Source organism: Danio rerio, chromosome 4 (genome assembly GCF_052040795.2).
Source record: "Danio rerio strain M-AB ecotype USA chromosome 4, GRCz13ab, whole genome shotgun sequence".
NCBI lineage: Eukaryota > Metazoa > Chordata > Actinopteri > Cypriniformes > Danionidae > Danio > Danio rerio.
In genome coordinates this window covers 43,748,593-43,756,704 of record NC_141024.2, presented here as the reverse complement: position 1 = coordinate 43,756,704, position 8,112 = coordinate 43,748,593, and positions in this window count along the sequence as shown.

Here is an 8,112-nt window from a genome sequence, read left to right as displayed (position 1 = left end):
CAAACAAAAGATGTTAATGTATTCATAGGTTGTTTTGTTACAGCCTACGGGCGTTTGGAGTTATATAAACAACTTGATAAATTAGGTGAACGTGTACTATACACTGATACAGATAGTATTATATATGTATCAAAACCCAATGAATGGCAACCTGAAACAGGTGTCTTCCTGGGTGATCTATCTGATGAAGTGGGTCCAGATGATTCAATTTGTGAGTTTTCTGCATCCGGTCCTAAAACGTATGGATACAGAACTGTTAAGGGAAAAGTATGTCTTAAGGCTAAAGGAATCACCCTGAATGCTGAAAACGTTAAGCAGATTACGTTAAAAAATCTGATGTGTCTGGTAGAAAAATATACAACAGCGGGTGAAGTGTCACAGCTAGTAGCAATCACAAACACGATTGTTAGGGATAAAAAAAAGTTTACTTTGCACAACAGGTCATTAAAGAAAAGATTCCAAGTGGTTTACAACAAACGTGTTCTCTTACCCAATTACACCACATTACCATATGGGTACTAATGTTATGTACAATGCTTATGATGATGAAGATTTTTTTGATGTACGTTTGGAACACCCCTTTTCCTGTATTATTTCGGGGCCCAGTAACAGTGGTAAAACATTTTTTGTAAAAACGTTATTGGTTAACTCTGACAAAATGCTCAATGTGAAATTTGATAATGTGGTTTTTGTGTATTCATGTTGGCAGAATATTTACAGTGAACTGATGTCATTGTATAATATAAAGTTTATTGAAGGTATTCCTGAGTCTTTGATTGATTTACTGCCTGCAAATAAAATTTCTTTACTGTTTTTTGATGATGTAATGGCTGAGTCATCTAATAATGAACAGGTTCAGAAAGCATTCACTCAACTTGTTCATCATAATTCTGTATCTGTCATATTAATTCTTCAGAATATTTTCTGTCAAGGCAAAGCCATCAGGACTATCAGCCTTAATGCCAACTATATAATTTTATTTAAAAACCCACGAGATAAAAATCAGATTGCAATTTTAGGTCGTCAAATGTACCCGCAGAGCGGGAAATTTTTCATGGAATGTTATGAGGATGCTACAAAAATACCATACGTTTATTTGCTAATAGACTTTAAAGCGAGAACACCAGAAAAGTTTCGCCTCAGAACATCTCTGCTTTCAGAGTATCCGGTTGTGTATGTGCAGAAAAAGAAAGCTCTGAAACGCGGTATCAGATAAGAAAATGAGTGTGAGACTTTGCAGAAATTTACCCCTTTTAAAACTATTATATAAAGCAACACCAAAGCAGCGACGTGCTATTTTACAATCATCCTCCGATGAGCTCATATTAACGCTTTGCGAAGTTGCTTTAAACGTACTACCTTTAACAGCTAACCAACATCAGAAACTCAAAAAGAGAAAAAAGGAGATTAAAATTACTGCCGATCAAAAAAATCAACGTCAAGAAGAAAAGACGAATTTTAAACCAGCGAGGGGGTTTTCTACTACCTCTGTTAAGCGTGGCAATTCCATTTATTACAAGTTTGATAACATCAAGACAGTCCTGAGAAAATGGAATATGCAGAAAAGATGTTCCTAATTCCGCAAAACCAACTTGATAAAATACGAAGCGGGGAAACGCGTGAAAGTATTCAGCAGGTTGTTGAGAATGATTTAGACAAAGCTATAAGAAAAATATTACAAAGATCTGATCTGGGTATAGATGAAAAAGCTAAACTATACTCTAACATATTGCAACGATTTTTAATCTTGGTAAGAAAAGGTGATATGGATAACACAGGTATAACTCTAACTTTACCGCATCAAGAAAATCCACCTGTTGATGGACAAACACCTGCTCATGCACCTGTTCAGACACACGATGACGGTCAAGATGAAATCATGAATGAGGTGTTAAACAACGTACCGCAGAAGAGTTTTAAAAATATAAAATATATTTTGAATAAAATGTCTAACGCTAGACATTTAACTTCTTGGAACGAATCTGGAGAATTTATTCTTAAAGGACGTGTTATTTCAGGATCACACATGTTAGATCTGATTAGATGTATAACGGCTCCTAAAATCATTCGCCAAGACCGCAGACCTATTGGTTGGAATGAATTTCTCAAAGGTTTTGCTGCATTAAATATACCTTACTCGACTATTACCAACCCACATGTTAGAGGAATAATAGAATCTTATAAAAGAAACCCTATCACAGACACTGATGTTGCAACACCACCATCAACCTTACCGAAAAGATTTTAAAAATATATGCGAACCCACAGGGCTACATCACACTCATATGCGGCAAATGAAAATGTATTTCCTTCTCCATCTCCTGACAAAACTGCATGGTTATCTTTTTAACTGATGTTTGTGAACTAATGATTTTGTTGATTATTTTTTCCACGTTAATAAAAAGAATAGAAACTGTATTTCGTGTTTGGTGTTTTCTTTATTCATACGAAATGACAAATACAATATGAGATAACATAAAGTGACATTCTTTTTTTTTTTCATCACACATGCATACATATATTTAAGAAAAAGACAAAAACATTTTTCCAGTTTGAACACATTGAATACATTTAAATGTTTTATTGTTACAGGTCCTGGGTTTCAGTTTCTTCACAAAATGATCAACCATCTTATCATTTTTCATTAGATCATCATGATACAATTTAATAAAATTTTCATAATTATAACCCTTTGACATATAATACAGAAAAAACACACAATGTTGTCCACAGGTGTCTGATGTAAAATCTTGCACCTGTTTGTTAGAGTATGTTATACGTATAGAATTTGTTTTTAGAAAGTTCCGGATTGATGTTGGGAAGCGTATGTTATCTGGACTGTTTCCAAAACTATCAAAAAAGCAACTTTCACCCTCCCAACTTGCGTAGATAGCCAACCAATGTTCCCCGGGCATATTCGAAGGATCTGTATTTATTATAAGACTGTTATTAAAGACTGTTTTACCGGTCTAAAGTGAAGTTTTACAACAACTTTGCCGTAGGTAAAAGGTATTTCTTTGTTCTGATCGTCTTTGACCTCGATTGCTATTTCTGTAATATGTGATTTATTTACTGGTAGGTAATGAGGCTTCTCGTATCGAACATTAATAATATGATTGTATTCCCCTTGAATGTGCACACACACCTTAACAGTGGGACGTACGAATCGCCAACTGATTGAAATTCTATTACATCAGAATATATATAAAATGAATAACATCCAGCTTTGATATCGCTTTGATGTGGTGCATACGTCACTACTGGTGCTCCGGCACCTCGATAATCTTTTGGGTCCTTTAAGGTTCCTAAAGATAGTCCTGGTTTTAACCCCAAAATGACAGCCAGTTTCCCATAAAATGTTAAAGATGTCTTAGGCGGAGCTTTTAGAAATATTTTGTTTTTAATATGATCATATCCAAGAGTGACCCGTGGTGGTAGAGTTGAATTTATTTCTCTAATTAGAAATAACACATCCTCATAATATCCAAACTTTAACGTTTTACGTAGCTTAGATATGTTTTTATCATATGCATCATCAATGATAATATTAACCCCATCATCTATATTATAATACCGTTTATCCGCCTGTAGAACATCTTTACTCGTCTGGATGATGAATGAAGCGTCTTCGTCGCAAAAATTATACCAACTATAAGGGTAATCTATTTCAATTAATCCAACCTCCCATGCACCTTTCAGATCTGTAGTTTTTGCCAATCTTGTTCTGTAGTTAGATATTCTGTTTTCAGGATATATATAACTCGATGCATTGCAGGGTAGTGTGACGTAAAATCCACCCTCTGCCATGGTTAGATTTTCATAAATGACCTGTAGTGTATGCGATCCATATCTTTATGGCTTCTGTAAATCCACCACGTCACGTTCGGGAATCCATGAAGAGAACTTATCATCCCATCCTTTCCATCGGACCAAGTAAAATACACCTTTTTTAGTTTTTTTCTTATCCAAAATTGTATCTATCCTAAATGTTTTATCCTTATCCACAATTATCTTTTGCAATTCTTGTTCATAAAAGCATCCGTCGATAATTTCACCTTCATAGTCTTTTAATCTGTAAACAGGTGGTTGACGAGGTATACACTTTGCTATAGTGAAAAACTCTTCTGTATAATTCTGTTCATAACCCTTAGAAAATACATTTCTTACTTTAGAAACTCTAACAACATCCCCAACTTTATATTTAAACACCGGTTTAGTTTTTTTTTTGCATGTCACCGTACAAGTTGTGAAACACCAGCGTTTCATTTTCTTTATTCACATCCACCGGTTTCACTTTAATACTTTTATGGTAACTGTTGTTATAACCATGTAAAAGATCTTGAAGAATGTCGCAGTAACGTTTTGAATTCACTGCTGTTAAATATCTCCACATACGTGTTTTGAGCGTTCTGTTAAAACGTTCAACCACGCTGGCTTTTAAATCACTGGCTGTGAAAAAATGATGTATGTTGTATTTTTTAATCAACTCTTGAAAATGTTTGTTAAAAAATTCTTTTCCTTGATCGGTTTGTATTTTCTGTGGGATGCGTCCCTCTTTGAGAATAGATTGGAAAGCTTTAGTCACTTCAACACCAGTTTTGTTTTTTAATGTGCGACACCATGCATATTTCCCAAAAACATCTATACAAGTCAATAAAAATTTTATATTATCATTTTCTTTAGAATAAGCGGTCATATCAACCAAATCTACCTGAAATTGTACATCTTTTCCATACACAACCACTCTATTTCGTTTGTATTTGAGCAGTTCTGTGTAAAGTATAGGCATCTTGAGAAGCAAACCATTCTTCCACTTCTTAATCTTTTATTTTAACCCCATATTCCTCTTGTACACCACTTTGTAAGCGTTTTTTTCCTCCTAACGATCCATGATGTGAGGGGTTGTAGTAAACCTTTTTCATGAGATCATGAGACATGATTTCTCTACGATGACCAGACAATAATGACTCAAATATTAAGATGAAACATGATTTTTATTTTCAGAAACGTCATGCATACATGTGTAACGTGTTAAAAGTAAAAGAAAAAAATGTGTTACAGATCATCTAGATAATAGAGAAATTTCACACACATAACAAAATTGTTTTCAATCACATATTCGACAAGTGTGTCAATAATTTTATAAACATCACATGGGTCATTTCTTGATAAAAGTGTTGCGCATACATCGGTTACATAAGTACTTAGACATAAAATATTACCTATTTTAAGGTTTTCCTTACATTCAGGCATTAGTTCCAGAATATTTCTCACAAATACATCGGGTGTACAACTCTCATTAATACACATATTTGTCATAGCATCCCATTCATTAGATAAGCTTCTCGCTACACACATTTGAATCCTTAATTTTGTTAAATGCTCGTTATCGATGATATTCAGCATCAACAATCTTGTACAATAAATCAGTCATTTCACATTTAATACGTTGTTTAAAAATACATTCTACCAGAAAGTGTAGACTGCAGAGGTTCCCCATGTTCAGACTTGCTCGGTGGTTTCAGGATGACTGTTCTTCCAACTGTCGACAGCGTTATAAACGGCCTGTTCGCAGGATTCATCCACGAGCTTTTCTCTGAGTGCAGACAGAGCGTGTATAATGTAGATCTCGTTTCTGAGTTCACACAGAACAGTCTCAACAACGCCTTGAATCTTTTGCAGGTGTGGTGTAATGCCAAACGTTTTCAGGGTGGTGGAGAGAATCAGTTTTAGTTCAGGCTTGAGTAGTTTTCTGGACAGCTCCTCGAAGCATCCCAAAAAGTAATAAGCCGGGGCTTCAAAAAGGCATGAGTGTTGCGTCTGACTCGGGTGATCAACCTCGCATCCATAGCATTAATTCTTTAATTTTTTGTCTATCAAATGTTCCAGAATCACAGCAACCACAGCTTTGATGACCTTGTGTCCTGTCACTCCTATGCAGCCATCCACAGCGTCAGAGCTGTCAGCGGTTGTATTGGCGGGTACGTAGTTTGCGAGGAATGATAGGTTATGATAGCCAAGATCAATGCAGAATTTTGTCAACCAGGCTTTGTCAAAAACTTGTATGGACAACGTCTGTGGTGTCGCGTTGTCATCCGGCATTGCAGGTGCTGTTTCGGGTGTGTTGCTGTAGCAGCAGCCAGATGTAAATTCTTCAGGCATCCTTGATCGTACGTAACGTTTGTTTGAATGTCAGAGGGGGTCTGTCAGCTTCCCCTTTTTAATGGCTGTAGTAAGTGGGCGGAGTTGCTCTGAATTTAGGGAGGGTGGGGTCTTTCTCATCAGGCTTAAACAATTGCCTCCTTACAGATTTGTAAGTGTCATACTTGTCACACCATTTAAACATTTTTTGATGCATGAAAAAATACTGTCCATCATGTGAGCATCTTTCCATTGGAACAGGAAACTGAGTTTATAATGAAGATTGTGTTCCGTTTCGGGAATAGGCCACACACGACACTCGAGATTTGTGATCATTGCAGTAAAAAAATATACCCAGTCATTAGGTAGTTTATTATGATCACCAACCACACGAAATCGACCCTTTGGATAATCAGAATTCCATTCAGCAATATAAAGCGGCCGATCACAGCATTCTTTGAGGTCGCTCCACACGTTGCAATAAAATAATTGCCAATCTTTCTGTGTAAAAACCAGTCTTCAAAATCCGTACTGTAAAGAGTCAGCAACCGTCTCGCTTTGTCAAACCTGTATCTAACGACACAGTCTTCAAGCATCTTAAAATCACGTTGAACAATGTCTCTGTAATCATGGAGAAATGTTGTCAGACAAACTCCTCCTGTTTTCTTCGGTGCCCAAAATGGTGGTTCATCCATTTCCACACGTCCTCTTGTAGGTGAAATACACATCAGTTTTTTCGTTTCTTTAGGAGTATGTGTTGGTGGTGGTGATTCCATCGTAGCAGAATATTTTCCCCCAAAACACACAAATGTAGCCTATATAATTTGCATTATCATATAGAAGTCATGTATTTATACTTTCCAAAACACATACCCGCCTAACAATTACTATGAAGAACCAACCCCTTTCTGCCTTTTCGTAATTGGCTGGCCGAATCTGGGGGGTGTGGTTAAAGGCGGAGTTGGAGGCGGGGTTACATGTCTCATTGTTTCTCAACTTTTAGTCATTCTGTATTTGACATCAGGAGAGAGTGGTCGCATTTTTGACTGCTCCCCCAGAGCAGTAAAAACAGAGGCGGAGTTTGGTGGGCGGTGTCTTAGACTCAGTTTTGTCATCATTTCTTCTCTAACAGGCAACAAGTGAGGATCTAAGTCCGGATATTCCGTAAGATCAACTAATTCTTTTTTTCCTAACTTACAACGTTTTCTTAACATATACTTACATTTTAAAATCATTTCACTTGCAGTACTTAGGCTACAAGCTGTCGTTTTGTTTAAAACTATTTGACTCATTTTTAAAACTTAAAATGTGTTTTCATTACGCTTAAGAATTTATTCATTTATTTTCTTTATTTAAATCTTTTTCTTAACTTTAAAAAAAAAAAAAAACTTTACTTGTTTCAAACTGTTTAAAGTCTCTCGAATCTGGCTGTGTAAGTTAAGGGTCTATGTATGCACGCGCACGGAGTTTTCACACCCGCTTTTTCTTCTCCGGAGGGAGAGAGAGACACGTAATAAACACGAATTTCGCTCCCCGAGTCTCCGTAAGATAAATCTCCGCTTCTTCTTTAACAAATACTCTTACTAACATTATTTACTCTACTAACAGTTTAATTTTAACATAGTTTTGTTTTTTTTTAAATAATAAGTTAACACTTTTTAACTGAACTAAACAAGAAAGAAAGAAAATCGAAACAAACTGTCGGATTAACATGTCAAAAAACCTTTCATGTGAAAATGTACACCTTTTCTTGAAATAAAAGCAACCTTTTCCCCTCTTTCTAAACATATACACATTTAAATGTTTAAAGCACATAACTGCCCAATACACACACGCAAAAACCGTCACAATGTCACTAATAACAACGCCTTTTTCCCCCGCTACGATATCAATTTGTATTTTGATATCAAAAACATCCCTAGTTCATAGCGGGGTGAATTAGGGGTCAGATGGCCAGGTGTCCAAGTGTCC